Raw genomic sequence first — 26648 nt, 5'->3', positions numbered from 1 at the left:
TTCGTATTTCGGTTTATTTTATAATCGGTTCGGTTTTTCGATTTTTTTTTTAAAAATCGAAAACCGAATCGACTGGTTTTACTATTTATACTATATTATTTTTTCGGTTTTTTTAGAGTAAAAAAACCGCAAAAAAACCGAACCGAACCGATCGGTTCGGTTCGGTTTTTGATTAATCAACTTTTTTTGCCCACCCCTACAAGCTCCTATCAACTTGGCTCCAGTTCTAGATTTAGTTCGCAAAAGCGGTAAAGCAGAAGACTTTATTGAGCAGCTTCAGAAGATTAATGAAACTACGCAAGAGTCTTTGAAGCAGACGACCGAAGGTTATAAAATTATGGCAGACAAAAAGCGTCGACCTTTAGAATTGTAAGTAAGAGATCTTGTTTAGGCTATCCTAACTAAAGATAGATTCTCAGTTGGTGAGTACAACAAGCTTTCTGCCAGGAAAATTGGCCCTTTGGAGATTATCGAGAAGATAAATCCTAATGCATACAGATTAAAGCTTCCTAGTCATATCCGCACCGCAGATGGCTTTAATGTCAAGCATCTTATTCCTTACAGAGGTGATCATGATGAAGATGTTATTGCTGACAATCCGAATTCGAGGGCGAATTCTCTTCACCCTGGGGGGAATGATGAAGAGTAGGAATTCATATTATACTAGGATTAGTTTCCTTATTAACTAAAGTTTAAGACTTTTAAATTCCTTTATAATTTAGAATTTTGTTTCCCTTTCAATTTTGGATTTTGTTTTACTTCATGAATTAGGATAATTACTACTACTATAAATAGCTCCCTCTTGTAGCCTTTGAGAGCAGAGAATTTTGAGTTCAATAATATTTCAATTTTCAAATCTCTTTGTGAGTATTTGAACAGTTAATTCTCGGTATTCTGCGGGATCAACGAGTTTTAACCCCTAAGTTCGCGGTATTCTTTTGAATCAACGTGAATTTAGTTGTTCTTTTATTCCGGTATTCTCTAGAATCAACGGAATATTTTGAACATTAAACTTCCGCTGCATCATGTTGGGAGCGTGAATTTGATTTTGCTTTTTAGCAAAACCTGATACCAGATTACTTGCCTTCAATTATTCGGTTTAATCTTGAGACTTTTGGCTGAAAATCTTGATGCTTCTTCTAGAAAACTAGAGCCACGAAAATTTTATTTATTTAATTTTTTTTCCAAGTTTTCAACCTTAATTTCTTTTTTCAGGCAGCTTTTCTTTCCTTTTTGGCGTATTGAACATTCTGATGACTACTTAGTTGCTTTTTAACAGGCATGCATGGGGAGCTTACCTGGGAGAAATAGTCCATTGATCATGTCATAATGTGATTCCAAAGGATCTCTCATCAATGTTAGTCATGTTATGAAACGCAGCCCCTGTTAACTCCTTCTTTATTCTTAATTAAACTAGCAACTTAAGCAATCTAATTAATTACACAAAGAATTAATGACACTGAATCAAAAGAATAGAGAACAAAGAACAAAGATTGAAAGGAAAAGCGAGAAAACAGAAGAAAAGAACACGGCAACATAATGTGGTTCAGTACCAAGGTACCTACATCAACGGCTGATAATACCCTTTGGGCTTCAAGCTTTTATTAATGAGATTGATTAAAGTAATTCTTGAGGTTACAGAGAATTAAATCTCTCTTACACAGAATTTTCTAGTTCTTTCTCAGAACTAATCAAAATCTCTCTTCAATGTGCTGCACTAGTCAGCTCTGCTTCTTTTATACTTAATCCAGAAGCTTGTAGAGTTGTAGGACTGTTGTAACGACTTAACCACCAAGGGCCCCACACTCGCCAGCTCAGCAAGCCACCTCAGCATTATTGTTTAACAGAATATAACTAACACAATTCACAAGTCAAATGGTTGCATGTGTTGGACAGCAGCTTATTGGGGGTTGTTGAGCTCCTAATGGATTCATAGTTCAGAGCCTTCCTCATTGCCCTAGAAAAGCAAACGAACATGTTGTATGCACTACTTTGTTTTTTAGCTCTTTAGCTTTTGATTTTAATTCTGAAGGAAAAACAAAGAGAAGAAAAGTTCTCTTAATTCTAATTTAATAATATGAATTACATCGATTTTTAATAGAAAAGAGCTTAAGGCTTGGGTCTTAGAATTAAGGAGCAAAAACAATAATAGAAAGAAAAAGAAAAAAAAGAAAAAAACTAAAAAAAAAGGAAATATCGTAATATTTGAATAATTCAAATTCTAATTTCTTGATTTTATGGGATTAGATTTCTAACTTTCCTATACTCCCCAATAGGGGTGGCAATAAAACCCAGCCGGACTGAATTTGGCCAGAACTCTGCTAATTTGGTTCGGGTTTTGCCCGTACCGCATATACAAAAAATACGGTTCCGGTATTGAAATTTAATACTGGGGCATTTTCAGGTCTGGGTCTGGTCTGGGCATGGCACCAAAGACCCGGAACTCGAATCCGTGCATGATTTTTTGATAAGTTAAAAAAAAAAAGAAAATATAAATACAATACTCCCAATATCAAAACGAACCCTAATTTTTCCTATGGTTAAGCAAACAAAAGCAGTGCTGCCGATTGCTGCACTTCTAGCTCTCCAACATTTTAAGCCAGCAGCCACCACTCAATATTCCAAGGAAAGACAAGCTATCCGCTACAAGAAGTAAACACCCCAAGCTAACACTCCAAGCCAGCACTAATTGCAAAAAACATCTTATATATCTCACAAAATCAACATCCGATTGCAAAAAGCAAAAGATCTTGACTCTTGAGTGCATTGACCACTATTTGATAGGCTTAGATCTTGTCCCTTGAGTGCTTTGACTACCACTTGATAGACCTTACTTTCTGTTCTATGGCTATGGTTTTATGTTTTCTTTTTCTTTTTTTCTTTTTCCTTTACTTTTGGGTTTCTCTAGCATGAGTCATTTTTCAAAGAAAAAAATTTGTAAATGATTTAATTTACGGCAAACCAATTCCAAAACTAGCGGGACAACATCTTATCCGGGCAGAGGAAGCTTGGATCAAAAACCTGTACCCGGGAGGTGTAGGGCTATACCCGAACCAGATGTGAAAAAAACCAGACACCAATCTAGGTCCGAGCCATTGTATTTTTTATCTAGGCTGATCCCGGGCAAGGCCAAACCTGGACCAGACCTGGGTTTTGGCCAACCCTACTCCCCATCAAGTTAGTGCATCGATGTCAATCATGCCCAACTTGCTTATTAGATGCTCAAGGTTAGGTCTAGCAAGCCCCTTTGTCAAAATGTCAATTGTTTGCTGACCAGAAGGCATAAACGGCAAGCATATGGTCCCAATTTCAAGTTTTTCCTTAATGAAGTATCGATTAATCTCAATGTGCTTCATCCATGTTGGTTAAGATTGTGAGCAATACTTATTATAGCTTTGCTGTTGTAATATAGCTTAAGAAGAAGTTCAACAGTCTTCTTGAGTTCTTCAAGGATTTTGTATATTCACAGTACCTCACAGATCTCTTAAGCCATCGCTCTAAACTCAACCTTTGTGCTACTTCTGGCAACAACACTTTGTTTCTTGCTTTGCCAGGTAACCAAGTTTCCCCACAAAACATTGCAATGCCTTAAAGTAAATCTCCTATTAGTCATCGAACCTGCCTAATCTAAATTAGTGAATATCTCAATACTCATTTGATTAGTCTTTTTGAAAAACAGACCTTATCTAGGAGTAGACTTCAACCATCTCAAAATTTGATTGACTACCTCAATGTGTTTTTCATAAGGTGCGTGCATGAACTGACTGACAACACTGACTGAGAAGGCAATATCTAGTAGAGTATAAGATAAATAGATTAGTTTCCCAACCAATTTCTAGTGTCTGCTAGTATTAACAAGAACATTACCCTCTTCTCATAGTTTCACATTAAGATCCATGAGAGTCTCAGTCAATCTACAACCACTCATCTGGTTTCTTTCAAAAGATCAAGAATATATTTTTGTTGAGAGATAAAAATTTATTTTCTTGAACAAGAAACTTTCGTGCCAAGAAAAAATCTTAATGCTCCCAAATCCTTAATCTCGAATTCTAATGCAAGGCTCTTCTTTAATCTTTTTATCTCACTCATATCATCACCTGTAAGAATAATATCATCAATGTAAATATTAGCACAACAACCTTTCCTTCAGAAGAGAACTTGAAAAACAAGGTATGGTTAGCTTGTCCTTAGGAGTATTATTGTTTTCTAATAGATTGTGTGAACTTCTCAAACCAAACCCTTAGAGACTATTTGAGACCATACAAAGGCTTTTTTAGTTTGCACACTTTTGAGCCAAATTTATCCTCAAAGCCTTGTGGATTATCCATGTACACCTCTTCCTCTAAGTCACCATTGAGAAAGGCATTCTTCATAACTAGTTACTGCCAGGGTCAATCTAGATTAGCAGTGAGAGATAACAGTACTCTCACTGTGTTCAACTTTGCAACAAGAGAAAATGTCTTAGACTAATCAATGCTAAATGTCTGGGTGAATCCCTGAGCCACCAACCTAGCCTTGTATCTTTCCACTAAACCATCAAAATTTAACTTCACAATGAAGACCCATTTACGGCCTATAGTAGTCTTTCCAGCAGGCAATGCCTCCACACTCCAAGTATGGTTCTTCTTAAGAGCACTTATCTCTTCAAGCATTGCTTCCTTCCACTTTGGAACTTTTAGAGCCTTTTGTACACTGTTAGGAATTTCTACACTAGACAATTGAAAGGTAAAAAGCAACAAGAGTTGAAAAGAATTTCGACTATGACATAAATTTAGAAAACAGATGACTAGTACAAGATCTAATACCTTTACGAAGAGTTATAGGAATGTCAAAATTAGAAAATTTAGACTGACGGTTAGGAAGTGAAAGGGAATTACATGTACTAGACTCAAATTGTTGATTTGTCCTTGGTTCGAAATCATGGTTGTGCTATAGAGTCAATTCCTCTTTCCTTTTCTTATGATTCTTCTTCAAGTAAACAATCCCTTTCCAAGTTCAGTCACCTTCCTTGAATCTATTACCTATTGTTTTAGCAAAATTATCATATTGTGGCATTGTAATAGGCTGTCCTTTATTTTCAATTTCTAAAAATTGTTTTCCAAAATTCTATTTCTTAGATTGTTTTTCAAATATAGGTCTAGACTTAGGAGAACAATCACTCATTGTGAAAGGAGTTTCAGAAAACGAATATTTCCCATTTGTTGTAGGCGCCAGGGTACTAGGTTTAAAATCTTGTGAGAGAAACACATCATTTGAGAAAAAGATATCGCCATAGTTAATAAATGAATCTTCCTTAAAATTATCCCCCTGTAGATGAACATCCTAATTTTTTTTTTCAAAAAATGTGCCATCCATTGTGACAAATTTTTATTTTTATTTTTATATCAGGTCAAAACATTTATAGCCTTTCTGAGTTAGGGAGTAACCAATGAAGATATATTTTATTGCTCTAGGCTCAAGTTTTCCTATTTTTCTATGTTCATGAACAAAAGCTGTACAACCAAATATTTTTCGAGATATATCAGTTGAAAGTCTAGCAGTTAGAAGGCAATTTTTGAAAACTTGGAAAGGAGTTTGAAATTATAAAACTTTGGAGGGCATTCTATTTATTAAGTTTGAAGCAGTTAAAGCAGCCTCTCCTGTAACTAAAGCCTTGAATTTTGGATTATGTTGTATTGTGCTTTTCCTCCATCCTTTCTTATTAGTTGCACTATTGCTACAATTTTTTAGCATAATATTTTTCATCCCTTGAATTTCTATAGTGCAACAGTAGGATATGAGGTATGATTTATAAGGCCATTAGGATTAACTTAGGATCGGATGGAGTAGGGACTAATATGATATTTTCCGATTGCCCCTGATTAGTGGTAATTTGAAACATACCATTTGAGACTGAATTGCTTATGAGTTGAACTAGAATTCACGACAAATTTCGAGGACGAAATTTTCTTTAGGAAGGGAGAATTGTAACGCTTAAATTTCTATTATTTTATTTTGTTTTAATGAAATTTATAAATGGCATTATTGCCCTTACAAATAAAGTTATTCATGGGGTAATTTTTGGAAAAAAAGGTTATTTTTCCAAATTTAATAGGGTTTTTTAAGACTTCCTATAAATTCATATTTTTCCCTCTTCCATAACCCTAAGTCCACAATGTTTTTTCTTTTTCTCTGCTGATCATTATACTATTACCCAAACCTTAGAATTCAAACCTTTATTTAGGAGAGAATCAAAGCGATTGGTATTGGAGGTGTTTAAGGCTCTTAGAGGCTTAGAGGTGTGTTAGTTCAAATTCTTTTATCGAAGTAAGTAACTTCATTCGTATGTACTGTATATGTATAATTATTTTGTTATTATTATAAGTGTTTTTATACTATTTAAAAGATTAATTGATTTTCAAATGAAATTAGTTTATGTAAATGTTTTCAAATCTGAAAAATTATGTATTTTATTTTTTTACAAAATATTATAAATGCTTCTAAATGTGATTTATTTTGTTACATGATTACCTTTTATGATTTTGCAGGCCTAAAAGATTTTTATAGATATTTATGAATTTGATACGAATGTTTTGTGCCTATGTGCGATTTAAATTATTTATAATTGTATGGAGACCACCTCTTAAGGGCCAGAGTGCCGCAAAGTGCCACATATAGTACAAAATGCCACGTATAAGTCATTACATATGAAAAAACTAATTTGAATGTTTTGGCTCATTGTCCATAGTTATTCTGATTCTAATTCTGATCGTATAATACGTTACATATATGTTCTTGATCAGTACTAGGTTTCTGTTCTAAGTGTGTGCACACGATATTCTAATTTTGATTCTGATTTTGTTTCTAGCCAAGTCACCGGACTATGGGTGACACTATGTGATATGAGCTAACCTTTTATTTTCTGTATAAATGTTTTATGATTTGCTTTCATAAGTTATTATGCTTTTGATATTCTGGATTACTATGAATTTATGTCATACATTGTGGTAAAATATCATTTTACGAAATTTATGAATTTATGATATATGTTTTCCTAAAAAAGAAGGCTTGCAATATTTTCGGTAATGATAAACCTAGTGTGTTGGGAATGGTCTTATTTACTGAGTTGACGGCGCACACCTCGTCATTACTTTTGCAGATTAAGTTCCTTGTTGAGAGGTGTGCTTATCATTGGAGTTAGAGATTTTGTTTCCTTTTGACCAATTGAATAAGAGAAGGATAGACTCATGTTTCTTTTAAGTTTATTTCTGTTTTGAACTTGTAATTTGAAGTTTTGGGATTTTTGTTATTTTTATGTCTTCGGGAGAGATTATTTAGTATTAGACATATGGATTTATTTGAATAAAAATTTAAGGTATTTCAATTTGAAATTTATGAGTAAGGATTACGATTGTTAGTAACCTCCTTCGTTGCGTGCTCCGCACATATTAGTTTTGAGGTGTTACAATTATGGTATTAGAGCCATGGTTTGGGATTTTGTAGACTTTATTTGAGGCTAGTTATGTCTAAGCATAATCAATTAGATCAATGGTATTGCTTACCATGAGGTTATCGGAGAGAGTAGATCTTTAAGGTAGGGAGTAATCATCTATAGCTAGAAATTTGATTTAGACCCTTTTGGACTTTTGATGACTTATGACTACGTGATAACTACTTTCATAGAGGACTTCTAGTATCAACAGACCATGAGTTATTTATTGCTCTTGTTGACAACCTTTAAATTTGGTTATTAATTTTCTCCACTTATTTATTACTTTGCGTGTTGGTACAACCTTTATTCATTGCCTACTTTTTTTCTATTTATTTATTTATTTTGCTTCTTATTCGTCATGGTTTAGTTGAAGATGTCACGTGGGGAAGGTGCTAGGAATGCCTCTAGCTTGAGAAATACTTCTAGTGTCGCTGATGACACTGACCTAACCTTACGTGAGATGGCCAGCGAAGGTAAATGCATGCAATAGTTAGATTGATAGAACAACAAAGTAAGTTGATTCAAGATATGGCTAGAGGTTAAGTTGGGGCCTAAGAGATTGTGCCAGCTTAAAGACGAGGTGGTGGAAAAGATCAATGAGCTATGATAAGCTTAGAGCGGTTTAAGAAATTGGGACCACCTACCTATCAGGGGACTACTGATCACATAAGAATAGAGGCATGACTAAAATAGATGGAGAAGATATTTGTGGCTATTGGTTGTAATGATGATCAAACAATGATATTGGCCTCATTTGTCCTTCAGGGTGAGGCAGATCACTGGTGGGATGCAAAATCTCATCTTTTAAGGGCTGGGTTGCGAGATGCACCTATTACTTGGGAGTTATTTCTGGAGGCTTTTCATGAAAAATATTTTCCTGAACGAGTTCGACATTAGATGGAAGCTGACTTCCTGAAATTCACTTAAGAAACAAAGTCTGTTGCAGAGTATGAGGAGCAATTTACTGCTCTATCTTGTTTTGCTCCTACCTTGGTCGCTAATGAGGGTAGTAAGTGTAGGAAGTTCCTGAATGGGTTATGACCAAACATCAAAGAGCAGTTGCCCATCCTTAAGCTTAATAATTATGCCGATTTGGTGGATCGTGCCATTATTGTAGAAAGGGATATAATTCAATCTCAAGCTGCGATCTAATCGACATAATAATCAGCCAATAAAACATGATGGCAATGGTAGTAAAGGTGAACATAAGGGCTCTACTAGTGGGTCTATTCAAGAGAATGTACCATTTTGTAATCGTTGTGACAAGTACCATTATGGCACTTGCTATTTAAATATAGGGGCTTGCTTTGGCTGTGGACAGATTGGGCATAAGGTTATGGATTGCCCAAAGAAACACAGTGGTAACATAGATTCTGCCGAGAACCAAAGAAAAAAGCCATGTGTCTTTGCCATGATGGAGCAAGATATTAAGAAATCAAATAATGAAGCCTCGGGTGCATTACCTATTTTCCATATAAAGCCTTGAATTTTGGATTATGTGTTATTGTGCTTTTCCTCCATCTTTTTTTTATTGATTGCACTATAGCTACAGTTTTTTAGCATAATATTTTTCATCCCTTGAATTTCTATGGTGCAATAGTAGGATATGAGGTATGATTTATAAGGCCATTAGGATTAGCTTAGGGTCGGATGAAGTATGGACTAATATGATATTTTCTCGATTGCCCCTTATTAGAGGTAATTTGAAATATACCATTTGAGACTGGTTTGCTTATGAGTTGAACTAGAATTCATGACAAATTTTGAGGATGAAATTTTCTTTAGGAGGGGAGAATTGTAACACCCAAATTTCTATTGTTTTATTTTGTTTTAATGGAATTTATAAATGGCATTATTGCCCTTACAAATAGGGTTATTCATGGGGTAATTTTTGAAAAAGGGTTATTCATGGAGTAATTTTTGGAAAAATGGTTATTTTTCCAAATTTAATAGAGTTTCTTAAGACCCCCTATAAATTCATATTTTCCCTCCTTCCGTAACCCTAAATCCATGACATTTCTTCTTTTTCTCTGCTGCTTATTACGCTATTATCCAAACTCTAGGATTCAAACCTTTGTTTAAGAGGGAATCAAAGCGATTTGTGATGGAGGTGTTTGAGGATCTTAGAGGCTTAGAGGTGTGTTAGTTCAAATTCTTTTATCGAGGTAAGTAACTTCATTCCTAATGTATTGGATATGTATAATTATTTTAATATTATTATAAGTATTTTTATACTATTTAAAAGATTAATTGATTTTCAAACAAAATTAGTTTATGTAAATGTTTTCAAATATGAAAAATTATGTTATTTTTGATAAGGAGCGTTTGAGAAGTGGATCAAAGAAGAAGTGACCTTTTACAGCTTGTGCTGTAGCAGTGCTTCCAGCAACAGGGGAGTACCCCTACCCGCTAGTTTATTTTACTTCTTTTTGCAAAAAAAAAATAACTTTTCTTTCATTTAGTTTTAATTTTCTAATTCATTTTGCATGTCTTTTTATTTAGTGTATGCATGTCTGGTTTATGTGGTTTTATTTTGTGTGCTTGTGAGGACACAATACTATTCAAGTTTGGGGGGGTTGTGTTTCTGAGTGCATGTGTTTATGCTTATGTTGTGTAAAGCTCTGTTATCTAATATTTGTGTATGGATTTGAAAACCTAATGAAGATAAATTGAGTGTTATTCAATATTTATGAGAAAGCCAAGTAGAGATAGTTATAGATGGAGGTTGAACTTCTGTCCCGACACTTAGACTTTGGTTGAGTTTTATGAGAATGCTGCAGCAGAGCCAGGAAAACAAAAAAAAAAAGAGTAGAAAATATCTCAAGTTTGGGGGAAAATTTTTGTTGGACTGTGCCTATTATGAAATAAATTATGCTCCAATGGTTTAAGTTGTTGAGTAACCAGGGTTGAGTATGCACCCCATATGCAAACTTGAGTCCAAAGGCAACACGAGCTACGAGCAGTGCTGCAGCAATTATAAAAAAAAAAGAAAAAAAAGAAGAAAAGCAAAAAAAAAAAATGGTGAGAAAGAGGTCCGCTACCTAGGATACGTAGTAACCTGGTCTGTTCATGAGCCCCATGTTCAGCCTTGAGTCAAAGGCGTCCAAAGGTATGACCTAGATATAACATCCTGAATGCGTTGCTGCCGCAACTCTGACATGTACTTTGAATGAGTAATTGGGTGTCATCATTACAAGTGATAGGCATTCACATGAAAGATCAATGTTGCATTGAAGGGTTTAACAAAAAAAAAATATTATTGTAGCACAGTTTGAGTTTATTTGTGAATTCTACTCCCCCATATGTGAATATATTTGTGTTCTATCTCTGAATTATATGTCTGTGTAATGTGGTAGCACCTCTGGAATTTGATCAAAGTGGCACACACACACTTTGGACAGAATGAAGCCTTAAGTCTATAAAATCTGATCAATCCATTTGCTGCTGCAAAAGCAAAAAATGCCTCTATTGTTTAAGAATCTTCTGTTATATGTCATGTTGTAAGTGATGCTGCAGCAATTCCCTCATGCTCGTTTTACCCACATTTTTTTTTACTTGCTGCAATTTAACACAATGACATAAAAAATTAGATGCACGATTTTAAAAAAAATAAAAAGACAAATTAAATAATTTAAAAGCTAAATTCAATGCCTTAAAAACTTGAAACAACTTCCCTTATTGGGTTGCCTCCCAATTAGCGCTTGATTTTAGGTCTTTCAACCCGACCTTTCTTGTTTCCTCAACCTGGATCTTTCAAGAACCGATCCCTCTTTAGGTTTTTCACATCAGCTCCCAGATAGTGCTTCACTCTCGGTCCGTTAACTTTGAATTCTTGTTGGTCTGGAGTGAGTTCCCTTTGTTGGATTTTCTCGTCAATTCTGAAAGGTTGCTTCTCTCTTGACCATGCTATGTTAGTTGCTCCACGATCTACACCATTAAGTTCTTCCAATGTTACAGCATTGATTTCTTCCTTACTGCAGCAACTGTGTAATTTCTCTGCTATAACAAAGTCCACAACACTGATAAAATTACAATATTTAATCTCATCGAGACTCTTTATGGCATCTAGCACATTGAATGTAACTTGCTAGTCATTTACCCTCATGGTTAATTCTCCTTTTTGAACATCAATTAAAGTCTTTCCCGTGGCTAAGAAAGGTCTCCCTAGAATGATTGGCACTTCTTTATCTGCCTCAAAGTCTAGCACAATAAAATCCACTGAAAAAATAAATTTATCCACCTTCACCAACACATCTTCAATCTTCCATTCTGGATATGAATGAGATCTGTCAGCAAGTTGTAAAGTCATTGTTGTTAGTCTACATTCACCAACTCCCAATTGCTTACACACTGATAAAGGCATGAGATTAATGCTAGCCCCCAGATCACAAAGTGCTTTGCCACTGTTTTTAGTGCTTATGGAGCAAGGGATTGTGAAGCTTCCTGGATCCTTCATCTTCTGCAGTATCTTACTCTCTTGTGTTAGAGCAACTGTCTCAAATTCTCCAAGTCTTCTTTTCTTTGTCAAGGTATCTTTCAAAAATTTCGCATAATTTGGCATTTGCTCTAGAGCTTCCACAAAAGGAATATTGATATGTAGTTGTTTCAGCACTCCCAAGATTTTGCTGAACTGCTTGTCTAGTTGCTTCTGAAATCTTTGAGGGAATGGCGGTGGGTGCCTAAACTGCTGTGCTGCAGCAGGATGTGCAGACTGCTTCTCTTTTGCCATGGTCTGGGTTGGTGCTGTAGCTTCCTCACCATCAGGTGCTCGATCATAACTTTCTGCAGATGCTGTAGCAGAACTATATTGATTTGCATTATGAAAAGTGGAAGACTATGACGCCTTCTCTACTTGAGTGTCTTTTTGGCCTTGGGTGGACTCAATTCTTCTTTTTGGTACACCAACGAGACTATAAACATCCTTTCCAGATTTCAAGTTAATCACTTTGCAGTGCTCTTTCCCTTCTCTTCTTGGGTCCTCTGTATTACTGGGTAAACTACCTTGAGGTCTGCTGCTCAATGTTGTAGCAAGATGTCCAATTTAATTTTCCAAGTTTCTCAAAGATACAGTATGACTTTAAACAACTGCTTCATTCTTCACAATATAATCCTTAATCAAACCTTCAAGGGAGCTAAGTTGATCATTGTTGATACTTCTTTGCTCTTGATTTTGCTGATAAAATCCAGGTGGTTGAGCAAGTCTGTTCTGTCCACTAGGTGCTGCAGCAGTCTGGTTCTAATAACTCCATGAAAGGTTCGGGTGTTGTCTCCATCTAGGGTTGTAAGTGTTTGAATATGGATTGTCCTGGTTCTGTTTATTGAAGCTGCCCACATAATTGACTGAAGTTGGATTCCTAAGACAATTGTCGAATAAATGCCCTTCTCCACAATAAACGTAAGACACATCAGAAATTTAGTTAATAGTTGCTAGAGCAGTAGTCATAGCCTTTACCATCTTTGTTAATGAAGCTACTTGGGCTGATAATGCTGTCAAGGCATCTACGTTATGGACTCCTGTTGTTTCTCTTGTTGCAGCTTGTCTAGTTGATGGCCACTGATAGTTATTGTTGGCTATCCTCTCCAAAATTTCATAAGCCTCATTGTAAGACTTAGATAATAAGGCCTCATTTGCTGAAGCGTCCACTATCAATCTAGTGCTTGGGTGAGACCATCATAGAAAGTTTCCAACTGTATGCAGCAAGGAATACCATGATGAGGACATTTTTTTAGTAACTCCTTAAAACTCTCCCATGCGTCACACAAGCTCTCATCTTCAAGTTGATGGAAAGATGTGATCTCGTTCCTCAATTTTGCATTCTTGGTTGGCGAGAAGTATTTCATCAAAAATTTGTCAGCCAAATCATTCCATGTAGTGTTGGAATCTGGTGGTAGAGAATTCAACCATGCTCTTGCTTGATCTTTCAAAGAAAACGGGAAAAGTCTGAGTCTCAATGCTTCCTGCGATGCTCCAACAATCTTGAAAGCATTACTCACTTCCAAAAATAGCTTAAGATGTAGATGAGGATCTTCTGATGGCAGTCCATTAAATTGTCCCACTGTTTGAAGCATCTGAAACATCATAGGTTTGAGTTCGAAATTGTCAGCTTGAACGTCGGGTCTAACTATTCCTGGATGTATGGCTTGAGGAGTCAACACTGCATAGTCTCGAATGGCTATATCTCTATCATTCGCAATGTGAATAATGTTGTTGTTCCCCGGCAACGGCGCCAAAAACTTGTTGATTGATTTATATAATCAATTATTATCAATACCAATGTGCAAGTATACACAACAAGTAATAAAGTAATGAGAATTCAAGATCGTCTCCAAAGGAATTGATGTTACTCAAAATGCTAAAGCAATCACAATAGTGCAAATCAACTAAAGATCGAAACAAACACTTGTCAAATTATTCTTCCGTAACCAATAATTATGAGAGATAGAAATAAACTAATACTTGTACGAAATAAACTAAGTTAATTGTGTCTAAGATTCAATTGAGAAAATAGTAGCTGAATGATCAAACTCTCCTAATAGGGTGACTGTGGATTACCGAATTAGCACCAGTTGTTATAATAAGTGCTGCGGCACTGGGCAGAATAAATCTGCATCCGCAGCTATCGCATGTTGGAAATCTCATACCTTTAAATCTACTAACAATGACCAGTTGCTCATAAATTTAAGGTATGACTTTATGATCTTTAATCTCTTTCCCTTACAAGGTGAACATCTATGTCTAAGATATCACAAATCTTAATTTCAAGTATCGCCCTTATGGGATTTAAGTTAACCTAATTCAGGAAACTCGATTTAAGAACAAGTAATACTCTAATAATATCCGCAAAGAATTTTCTTTGTCGTTGTTCCAGGATTGCTACAGCAATAGTAATGGTTGCTACAGCAATAGTTACAGCAACTGCACTGTTCCAGATTTGTTTCAACTCTTTTGTAGCCATGTTCTTTTCTTATTTTTGCAAGCCTATTGCATAGCATTCCTTCCATGAATTATAAGCTTCTGGAAACCTATAATTATGCACACAATTTGAGCACAAATTACTTTAAATCAAGCAAAACTTATTAAGATTGACTAAAATGATTATTTATGCAAAATGTAACGAAAATGCAATAGAAATACATAATTTACTCTCTAAGTAGTATTGATTTAAGTCTAAAACTGTCATGATAACTCTCATTTCATAGAGTTATCACACACCATAACATATATAAGACTAACTACATCACTAGTATATGGAACACGAGCCATGTAATCACACTCTTCTTGAGATGTAGGACATGAAGAAGAGCTTAATTTGAAATGAGGAGCTAGAGGAGTAGAAACTAGTTTGATATTGTCATGCATCCCAAACCTTTCTAGCACTTTTTTAAAGAACTTTTGAGTCAACCATACACTATTATTTTTTTTTGTCTCTACGAATTTCCATCCCAAGTATTCTTTGTGCATTCTCGAACTTAGAAGCCACCTGCTTATTTAATCTTTCAATCTCACCTCTATTTTTCAAAGCTACAAGCATATCGTCGACATAGAATAACAAATAGATGAAAACTCCATGTTATAGTTTTCTAAAGTAAACACAGTGATCGTGTTCACTTCTAGTGAATTTCTACCCTTGTATGAATTGATCAAATCTTTTGTACTACTGTCTTAGTGATTGTTTCAATTCATATAAAGTTTTAATCAATCTGTATACATGATTCTCCTTTCCAGCAACTTTGAAACCATAAGGTTGAGCCATATAGATTTCCTCCTCCAAATCTCCATGCAAGAATGCTACACCGTCTTAATATCCAATTGAGCCAACTCTAACTCATATTCAGCTACCAAGGCAAGTAGGATACGAATAGAATTAATACTTTATAACTAGAGAGAACACTTCATTATAACCAATACCTTCCTTTGAGCAAAACCTTTTGCTACGAACCTTGTCTCGTATCGAAGAGTTGTTTGATTTAGAGAACCTCACTTTTTGGTGTAGACCTATTTATTGCCAATAACCCTTTTTTCCTTAAGCAACTTCACAAGTTCGCAAGTCTGATTTTGATGAAGAGACTTCATTTATTCTTCCATGGCTAACTTCCACTAACCACATTTACTACAACATATAACTTCACTGAAAGTGTTAGGTCGTCGTCATCAATAACTGGGCATAGGCTACCACCATGTCTTCAGTAAGCCATCCGGGTTTCTTTATCTCTCTTTTCGGTCTCCTTGTTGCTATAGTATCATTTTCAACTTCTAAATTTTTAGTTGTTTCTTCTTCTTATGGGACATCAACAGAAACTTCTTCTTCTTCATTTCGTGAGGTCTCCTCTAAAGTTGAAATCGTCCCTGATGTAAAACTAACTGGTACGTATGGAGTTGCATCAAACTCCACCTACTACAATGTCTCATTGGTCTTGGTCTCTACCTACTGAGATCTTGAAGCCTTTAACATAAAGGCTTCATTAAAAGTGACATCTCTACTATACAAAAACTTTTTATCTTTAAGATCCCACAACTTGTAGCCTTTAACTCTACATTTAAACCCCACAAAGATAGCTTTTCTTGCACGAGGGTTAAACTTATCATTCTTTACATGATAATAAACTGGACACCTAAACACACGAATGGAGTCATACTATTGTGTATGTTTTCCAAACCACATTTCCATAGGAGTTTTACCTCCAATTGCAGTAGAAGGCAACCAGCTTATTCAGTGACTTGCGTAGCTCACAACCTTAGCCCAAAACTTTTTATCTAAACTAGCATTAAATAAAATACACCATACTTTCTCCAATAAAGTACGATTCATATGCTCAGCCATACTATTCTATTGCGAAGGATGTCTCACTGTGAAATGTCTTTTTATACCCTCACTCTGGCATACTTGCAAGAATGGATTAGACGTATATTCATCCCTATGATCAGAACGCAATACTTTGATCTTTCTGCTAGTTTGAGTCTCCATCAGTTTCTTCCATTTCACGAAAATCTCTATAATCTCATCCTTTACTCGCATAGTGTACATCCAAACATGTCTAGAGAAATCATTAATAAATGAAACAAAATAATGGCTTCCATCAACTGATGCAGTCTTGGTTAGTCCCCATACATTGTTGTGAATATATTTAAGGATCTCACGAGTATCATGATTTGTCGTGCCAAACTTGACCCTTGTTTTCTTGCCAACAACACAATGATCACAGAATTTTAGTTTACAAGTGTTGGTACCTTTCAAAAGTCCATGCTTCATCAGAGTTTGTATAGACTTTTCTCCAACATGACTTAATCGTACATGCCATAGCTTAGTGGTGTCATTGTGCGCCTCAGAAACATTAGCTTTATCAATTGTACCTCCTTTCAAATAGTACAAATTGTGACGCCCAACCCCTGTAGAATCACCATAGTCCCATATGTAAACTTAATTGTGTCATCTTCAATGGTAACCTTATAGCCTTTAGCCTCGAAGCCACCAATAGAAATTAGATTTTTCTTCAAAGTTGGAACATTTCTAACTTCTTTCAATTCTCTAACCATTCCGACGAACAATTTGAGTCGAATTATTATTATCCCCATTGTACGACTAGGTTGATCATTTCCCATCATAACTGTATTGGATTCTAGATCATGAAAATCTATAAATCATTCCTTTATGGGACATAAATGATAGGTTACTCTGGTATCAAGTATTCACTCGCTCAAATTAGCCACGTAAGCTGAGGGCGTAATACTTAGTGAATAGTCAGAGTCTTCATCTTTATGTGCCATATTCGCTGCTACTAGTTTCCTCCCATATTTCTTCTGAGCCTTCGAATAATCTTTCTTCCAATGGCCTCTTTCAGAACAAAAGGCACACTCATCTCGAGCTATATTTCTACTTCTTGATTTGGACTGAGAATTTTTTCCACCATACTCTTCTTCAGACGGTACTCTTTCGAAATGTTTATCATTATTCTGAATTTCTAAATTGGTCAATGCAATGTAGACATCCTCAAAGATGATTACGCTTTTCTCATATAATAAAGTAGTCGCAAAATGACTATATTCTTCTAGAAGTGAGTGCAGTAGAATCATAACCTTGACTTTATCCTTAATATCTTCATCGAGATTCTTCAAATTAACAAGTAACATTTTAAATCTTGAGACATGATCATGCATTAACACCCTGGACTTCATTTGAAAGCTATATACTTATCTCATTGCTTGAAGGCGATTTTTAAGACTTTTCAGCCGGTACTTCTCCTTCAATGTACGCCACAAAGTCATTGTGCACTCTTCATCTTTCACCAAATATTTCACCTCCTTGGTCAAGCAAGATCTGATCTGACCACAGGCTTTCTCGTTCATACGATCCCAAGTTTCTTCGTCATACAAGTATCTTTTACTTTTCAAAACAACATCAAGATCGATTTGAATAAGAGCATTCATAACTTTGCACCTCCAAATGCCGAAATTGATTTTGCCATCAAACTTTTCAACATCGATCTTCTAGCCTCCTATAATAGGTGCCGAAAAGCGATGTGACAAGTCTCGTATCCCACTTGAAGTATCTGCTAGAATAGTATGGGTAGATCTCTCCCCACTCCTGAAAGTTTCACCTTATATCGTTTTCTCAATAAACTATTCACACTTAAGAGATTAGTATGTATGAAAAATGCACCAAGAAAGTTCCCAAGAAATACTGGAGAGGTCACACCAGCCCCACTTAAAACCCAGTCTCTTTAGGCACTTATCGCCTTTATGACAAAACTTTTCTATACATGCACAAATCCAGACCACTACATAAAATATTGATCCTCTCAAATCTAAACGGCTAGCTCCACCATATTTGTGAATAGTACCATATACATGAATAGTACCATATACGTGAATAATGTTGTATACTCCAGGTACAAACCATCAACTCTGATAACACTTGTGCACAGAATGTGGAATCAAGCTCACCAAATAATTACAAAAAAATGAAGGATAGAATTTTATGTGGTTCGGCAATTTTACCTACGTCCACGAGAGTAAGATAAAATAATTGTATTACTAACAATTATTAGAGTACAATACTTGAGTGAAGAAACCTTGCTTCCCAAAATGCAAATACAACCAATACTTTCACACACTAAAAGGAAAATCCTCTCAAATACACACACTCTTCAATTGCTTAATCTCTCAATAATTCTTCACTTGAATTGTTTCTCTCAATTTTGGGATGATTTCAATGAACAATTGCTCGTCTATTTATAGTTTTACCCTACCATTCATGCTAGCCATTTTCAAAGCAAAAGTCATGAGTGCCTTTCAAATTTTCAAGGTTCGGTGCCAACATTTAGTGTCTTTATGCTACCAGCTCAGATGCTTTTGTAAGTTACAAATTTAATATGGATAATTTTTTTGTTGTCCACCCTAGTTTCTCTATATACAATAAACTTTATTAGTTTAATTGTTAATATGCAAGTTTTTCTATAGTGTAGCTTTGTGACAATTTTTTTTGAAACGTCAGGGAAATGTCTAATGAATTTGAGAGACAAAATGATAATTTACATGTCAGTTGTGAAATTTGACTTTGATTGGGTAATTGAGTGTTTCTTAGTTTCTAATTTGAGATATTCTTGAGTAAACATATTCTTAGCAAAGCTAACCACAGACACAACATTAGATTCTCACTAGTATTTGTTAATATGTTGGGAATTGTCTAACAGCTTTAATTTTTCAAGATTTTCTGATAACTCACCTAAAGAATATTGCAATGGTAGCAAGACTATAGCTTGCGTCATTCATATGATTAGCACAGAACATATTGCTTCTCTTTCCTGTCTTTTCTTCCTCTCTTGTGTTCTGAATTTGTTCAATATTTCTCTTTTCTTGAATTCTAGCATCGAATTTAAACTTATTTCTTCCTAACTAATCAAACTCAGAGAAATCATTGATTGGCCATTTAAAATTTATCTACTTGATTGATCATTAAGGATGATCATCAGGCAGTTTTTATTGCCCTTTAAACTATTTATCACGTCAATATTCTTTGGTTTTCTAACTGAGCTTGTTACTCCATTTTTCTTCTGTGTGTGCTTTTGGCTGGAAGAAACAGTTTATTTGAAGTGGGGCTCACTAATTGTTCTTTCCCTAGTGAATTAACGATAGGTTTAGATCTGTTTCCTTTTGTTTAACTTATCAGCTCACTTTCTGTCCCCATTGTTTAATGACTGATTTGCACCATTAGTGGTTCTACTTCTCCATCAAATAATATGTACACTAATATCATCATGAATGCTATAAATGGCTTTTGTATCTTATGATAAAAGTAGTTAGAAAAGATTTATGGTTTTAATATCAAGTTCTTTAAGCTTCAAGTATGCTCATTGTGTCTTTTCCGCAGTAACTTCGACGGAGTACTTGCAACACCCTAGACGAATCCCACATCGGTAAAGCACGGGAGAGATGCTGGGTTTATAAGAGCTGATCCACACCTTAATTGGCAAGACACGTTTTGGGGTATATGGGCTCCCCATGAACAAAACCGTATAGGCCTTGTTAAGGCCCAAAGTGGACAATATCTTTCCAGGTCTAGATTGGGTCATGACATTATGGTATCATAGCGGCTCCGCGTGTCCTCTTGGGCAATGGTGGGGAAAATCTCAATGAGAACGATGAGTCCCTTAAGGGGTGTATGTAACACCCTAAGCAAATCCTACATTGGCAAAGCACGGAAGATATGCTGGGTTTATAAGGGGTGATCCACACCTTAATTGGCAAAACGCATTTTGGGGTGTATGGGCGCCTTAGAAACAAACTCGTGTGGGCCTTGTTAAGGCCTAAAACGGACAATATCTTGTCAGGTCTGGGTTGGGTCATGACATTATGGTATCAGAACGGTATGGATCATATACCCCAAAACGCGTCTTGCAAATTAAAGTGTAGATCACTTCTTATAAACCCAGCATCTCTCCCGTCCTTTGCTGATGTGGGATTTGCCTAGAGTGTTACCTAACACAGACCTGACAAGATTTTTTCCGCATGGTTTTGTTCGTCGGGAGCCCATAAACCCCAAAACACGTCTTGCTAGTTAAGGTGTGGATCACCCCTTATAAACCCAGCATCTCTCCCGTGCTTTGTCAAAGTAGGATTCACCTAAGTTGTTACATACACCTCCCCTTAGGGACTTAGCGTCCTCGCTGAAGTTTGCCCCAACATCGCTTAAGAGGACACGCAGAGCCGCTCTGATACCATAATGTTATGACCCAACCCAGACCTGGTAAGATATTGTCCGCTTTAGGCCTTACCAAGGCCGGCACAGTTTTATTCTTGAGGAGCCCTGTTGGTTATTTTTAATAAGCAATTACTACCAATGCCAATGTACAAGTATACACAACAAGTAATAAAGTGATGAGTATTCAAGATCCTCTCCACAGGGATTAATGTTACTCAAAATGTTAAAGCAATTACAATAGTGCAAATCAAATTAGGACCGAAACAAACAATTGTAAAGTGGTTTCTAACGTAATTAAGGATTGTGAAAGAATTAAATAAAATAATACTATAATGAAATAAACTAGATTAAATGTGTCTAAGATTTAATTGAGATCATAGTAGTTGAATGATCAAACTCTCCTTATGGGATAACTTTTGTTTGTCAAGTTAGCATCAGTTATTATAGCAAATGCTGCAGCACTGGGCAGAATAAATCTGCATCCTCAGCTATCGCATATTGGAAGTCTCATACCCTTAAATCTATTAATAATGACCAGTTGCTGATATACTTATGGTATAGCATTATGACTTTTAGTCTCTGCACCCTACAAGGTGAACACCTATGTCTAGTGTGTCACAAATCTTATTTCAAGTATTGCCCTTACAGGATTCAAGATAACCTAATCCAGGAAGCTCAACTTAAGATCAAGTAATACTTTAATAATATCCGCTAAGACATGCCCTTTTACTGCTCTATCTTAACTGAACATTTGCTTGTATAGTATATAGAATGAAAAACCTGATCCTTTTTTTGCCCTAGTACTGTTCCCACAGAATGATCACTAGCATCACACATCAATTCAAATGGTAGAGTCCAATCTAAGGATATAACTGCTGGAGCAGTGATCAGAGCTTTCTTTAATGCTCTAAATGCTTGAAGGCAATCTTTTTCAAAGTGAAAAGGTTTGTCATATTCCAACAATGAGCATAGTAGTTTAGCTACTTTGGAAAAATCCTTAATGAATTTTCTATAGAATCCAGCATGACCCAAAAAACTCCTAATACCCTTTACTGAAGTTGGAGGTGGCAGTTTATCGATTTCCTCTATCTTGGCTTTGTCTACTTCAATGCCATTATTAGATGCCTTGTGTCCCAACACTATTCCTTTTTGCACCATGAAATGGCACTTTTCCCAATTGAGTACTAAGTTGATCATCTGACATCTTTTAAGAACTTCTTCCAAATTGTGTAAACAATCATTATATGTTTCTCCAAAAACTAAGAAGTCATCTATGAAAACTTCTAAAGTATGCTCTACCATATCAGAAAATATAAATATCATGCATCTCTGAAAGGTTGTTAGAGCATTGCATAACCCAAAGGGCATTCTTCTGAAGGCAAATGTTCCATAAGGACAAGTAAATGTAGTCTTCTCTTGATCTTCTGGAACTATAGCAATCTGGTTGTAGCCTGAATACCCATCTAAGAAACAATAGTATTGTTTTCCAGCAAGTCTGTCCAGCATCTGATCTATGAATGGAAGTGGCAAATGGTCTTTCCTTTTGGCTTTGTTGAGCTTCCTGTAATCCATACATACTCTCCATCCAGTCACTGTCCTTGTAGGAATAAGTTCATTCTTCTCATTAGCTATTATTGTTATCCCTCCTTTCTTTGGAACACATTGAACTAAGCTTCGCCCATGAACTGTCTGATATTGGGTATATGATTCCAGCATCCAACCATTTGATGATTTCCTTCTTCACCACTACTTTCATAATAGGGTTCAACCTTCTCTAATGCTCCACCGAATTGCTGGCGCAATCTTCTAACAAGATTTTATGCATGCATATTGATGGGCTTATCCCCTTTATATCTGCCATAGTCCATCCAATTGATCTTCTGTATTTTCCAAGCAAATCTATTAGACTCTGTTCTTGACCTGCATCCAAAGTAGAAGAAATGATTACAGGTAGTGTGTTATTTTAACCAAGATAAGCATACTTCAAATGTGAAAGTAACAGTTTTAATTCAAGACTAGGAGGTGATTCAATAGATGGTAAAGTTGTTTTTACTTCCCTGTCTGAAAGATTCAGGTCTTTAATAAACCTGTTATGCCTATCAGATTATTGTTTGTCCATCCAATCTGTCTGAATTGCTGCAATATCTTCCTCTTCTACATCCTCAAAGGTGGTGACTTTGTCAAGTGCATTACTGCAGCATCTGTCCATTCTGTCTGTTACAACAAAATCCACTACACTTAGGAAATTGCAATCTTCTACTTCATCAGGGTTCCTTATAGCATCTAGTACATTAAATGTAACTTGCTGATCATTCACTCTCATGGTGAGCTCTCCTTTCTGTACATCTATCAGAGTCTTTCCAGTTGCTAGAAAAGGTCTTCCAAGTATAATGGGTACCTCTTTATCAGTTTCAAAGTCCAATACAATGAAATCCACTAGAAAGATGAATTTTTCAACCTTCACCAGTACATCCTCTATTTTTCCTTCAGGGTATGCATGAGATCTGTCAGCTAATTGCAGAGTGACTGTTGTTGGTCTGCATTCCCCTACTCCCAACTGCTTAAATATAGATAATGGCATCAAATTAATACTAGCTCCCAAGTCGCAAAGTGCTCTGCCAGCATACCTAGTTCCTATAGAGCAAGGTATTGTAAAACTCCTTGGATCTTTCACTTTTGTAGGAATCTTACTTTGGAGCATATGACTACTTTCTTGTGTTAAAGCAACAGTTTCAAACTCTCCCAGCCTTCTTTTTCATGCCAATATATCTTTTAGAAATTTCACATTATTTGGCATTTGTTCCAAAACTTTCACAAAAAGTATATTTATGTGTAATTGCTTCAGCACTTCCAGGAATTTGTTGAACTGCTTGTCTTGTTTTTGCTTCTGGATCTTTTGTGGGAAAGGTGGTGGATGTCTAAACTGCTGAGTAGCTTCAGGAGATATCAAACTTTGTTTGTTTGGTTTGGTACAGGTTGTGGTTACTGGTGTTGCAACTTCTTTTGCAGCATGCTCTGGTTGAATTTCCACTGCAGTTGTTGTAGCTTGGCTCATGTAATTAATGTCTTGATGGAGGGCTTGTTGTAACATGCTTCCATTTTGAGGTGGTTTTTGTGCTGAATTGAATTTTATCTCATTTTTGTCACATCAACTGGGGTATCAACATTCTTTCCATATCTCAAATTAATTACCTTGCATTGTTCTTTGCTCTCTCTTCTAGGATCTCCTGTGTTGCTAAGTAGGCTTCCTTGAGTTCTGCTGCTCATTGCTGTGACTAGTTGTCCCATTTGGTTTTCTATGTTTTTCAAGGATACAGCTTGACTCAGCACAATTGCTTCATTCTTTGCAATGTACTCCTTAATCAGTGCTTCTAGTGAAATGATTAGATCCTGACTGATATGCTTTTGTCCTTGACTTTGCTGATGAAAATCAGGTGGTTGTGTGTTTCTACTTTGTCCTTTTAATGCTGGAGCACTTCGATTCTGACTACTCTATGAGAAATTCGGGTGTTGTTTCCAGCCAGGGTTGTAAGTATTAGAATATGGGTTGTTCTGAGGTTGTCGATTGAAATTACCCACATAGTCTACTAAAGCTGGATTTCCAGGACAATTATCAAAGTTATGTTCTTCACCACAGTATACACAAGAAAGTTCAGTAACTTGCTTTACTGTTGCTAGAGCAGATGTCATAGTTTTTACCATGTTAGACAATGAGGTTACTTGTGCTGAAAAGGCTGCAATTGCATCTATGTTATGTACCCCTGCTGATCCTCTTGCTGCTGGTTGCCTGGCTGAAGGCCACTGATAATTATTATTGGGAATTCTCTCCAGAATTTCATAAGCTTCAATGTAAGATTTGGATAACAGGGCTCTATTTGCTGAAGCATCCACCATTAACCTTGTACTCAGATTCAACCCTTTGTAAAAAGTTTCCAATTGAATGCAGCAAGGAATACCATGATGAGGACACCTTCTGAGCAATTCTTTGAATCTTTCCCAAGCCTCGTACAAACTCTCATCTTCAAGTTGATGGAAGGAAGTAATCTCATTCCGCAACTTTGCATTTTTTGTCGGTGGGAAATATTTCATTAGGAATTTATCAGCTAATTCATTCCATATAGTGATGGAATCAGATGGTAACGAATTTAACCATGCTCTTGCTCGATCTCTTAAGGAATAAGGAAAGAGCCTTAGCCTCAAGGCATCTTGTGTTGCTCTAGCAATCTTGAAAACACCACTTACTTCCAAGAACAATTTAATATGAAGATGAGGATCTTCATTTGGCAATCCATTGAATTGACCAACTGTTTACAACATTTGAAACATCACTGGCTTTAACTCAAAATTTGCAGCTTCTACTTCAGGTCTGATGATGTCAGGGTGTACAACTTGAGGAGTTAACACAGCATAATCTCTTATATCTCTGTATCTGTCATTAGCCATGTAAATAATATTGTTATTGCCTGGCTGTCTCCCGTTAGCATGTTCATTTTGCTCTTCTTGAATGTTGACTGGATGTAAGGGCCCGTGAGGATTCAAATTTCCCGCATCCTCCAAACTATTCATGCTTGAAGTAGTTTTTGAATTCCTTTGTTCCCTTCGCAATCTTCTGACAGTCCTTTCAATCTCAGGATCGAATTGAAATATCACAGATCTGTCTTTGCGCATGCATGTACCGATCTGGCAATAAATAGAATAAATCAAATCAAATTTGGCGCTATCAAGATTTACTTCACACTTCAAAAATAAACAATCAATCCCCGGCAACGGCGCCAAAAACTTGTTGGTTATTTTTAATAAGCAATTACTACCAATGCCAATGTGCAAGTATACACAACAAGTAACAAAGTGATGAGTATTCAAGATCGTCTCCACAGGGATTAATGTTACTCAAAAAGTTAAAGCAATTACAATAGTGCAAATCAAATTAGGACCGAAACAAACAATTGTAAAGTGGTTTCTAACGTAATTAAGGATTGTGAAAGAATTAAATAAAATAATACTGTAATGAAATAAACTAGATTAAATGTGTCTAAGATTCAATTGAGATCATAGTAGTTGAATGATCAAACTCTCCTTATGGGTGACTGTTGTTTGTCAAGTTAGCACTAGTTATTATAGCAAATGCTGCAGCACTGGGCAGAATAAATCTGCATCCTCAGCTATCGCATATTGAAAGTCTCATACCCTTAAATCTATTAACAATGACCAGTTGCTGATATACTTATGGTATAGCATTATGACTTTTAGTCTCTCCACCCTACAAGGTGAACACCTATGTCTAGTGTGTCACAAATCTTATTTCAAGTATTGCCCTTACGGGATTCAAGATAACCTAATCCAGGAAACTCAACTTAAGATCAAGTAATACTCTAATAATATCCGCTAAGACATGTCTTTTTGCTGCTCTATCTTAACTGAAACTATTAAATGGGTGGTCAACCGAAATAACAGTTATATTCATAAAAACTATTAGAGTAAAATGCTATAGCAGTGCCATAACAACATATAAGAACAGTCAAGAACCCATTGGATTATTTGTCACTCAACTACAAGTAAATTTAGTTCATAATCTGAATGAGAAAAATAAACATAAATATATTGATCTCGGAATACATCAAAACAATTAAAGGAAGAAGATAAATATAAGTTGAGCACAGTGAAAGACAAATCCAAATAATTCTGCACGATTCTCCAATGTTTCCGAAACAACACTCTTCAATTCTAATCTTCTTCTTCTTTCCTTTGTAATTATTCTAATGATAATTCCCTTGCCGCCTTTCTATATGGTGCACGCCTCCCTTTTATATTACAAATTAGGGTAAACAAAAGCCCATGAGCGTGCATGCGTTAAATTAGGAAACATGTGCTGACTCGCGCCTAAGTTTTCTCCCGCATTGCTCCCAGAGTGCTATAGCACGGGTTGCTCTAACATCCGTAACAGCACCGCATCATTCCCGATTGAGCTTTTCTTCTTT

The 26648-nt window shown here is 35.9% G+C and overlaps 2 non-coding genes across 2 annotated transcripts; both read left to right on the top strand.

Moving 5' to 3' along the window:
* The first annotated feature begins 13175 nt into the window (after positions 1-13175).
* On the top strand, positions 13176-13282 carry LOC112496486 (small nucleolar RNA R71). Its single transcript, XR_003063047.1, has one exon. It is a non-coding gene; the product is annotated as a small nucleolar RNA R71 (small nucleolar RNA).
* An 11340-nt stretch (positions 13283-24622) lies between these two features.
* Positions 24623-24729, top strand: LOC112496358 (small nucleolar RNA R71). The gene has a single exon (XR_003062893.2). It is a non-coding gene; the product is annotated as a small nucleolar RNA R71 (small nucleolar RNA).
* The last annotated feature ends 1919 nt before the right edge of the window (positions 24730-26648 follow it).

The sequence above is a fragment of the Citrus sinensis genome, chromosome 1 (genome assembly GCF_022201045.2).
Source record: "Citrus sinensis cultivar Valencia sweet orange chromosome 1, DVS_A1.0, whole genome shotgun sequence".
In the NCBI taxonomy this organism is placed as follows: Eukaryota; Viridiplantae; Streptophyta; class Magnoliopsida; order Sapindales; family Rutaceae; genus Citrus; species Citrus sinensis.
This window is presented reverse-complemented; position numbering and strand designations above follow the sequence as displayed.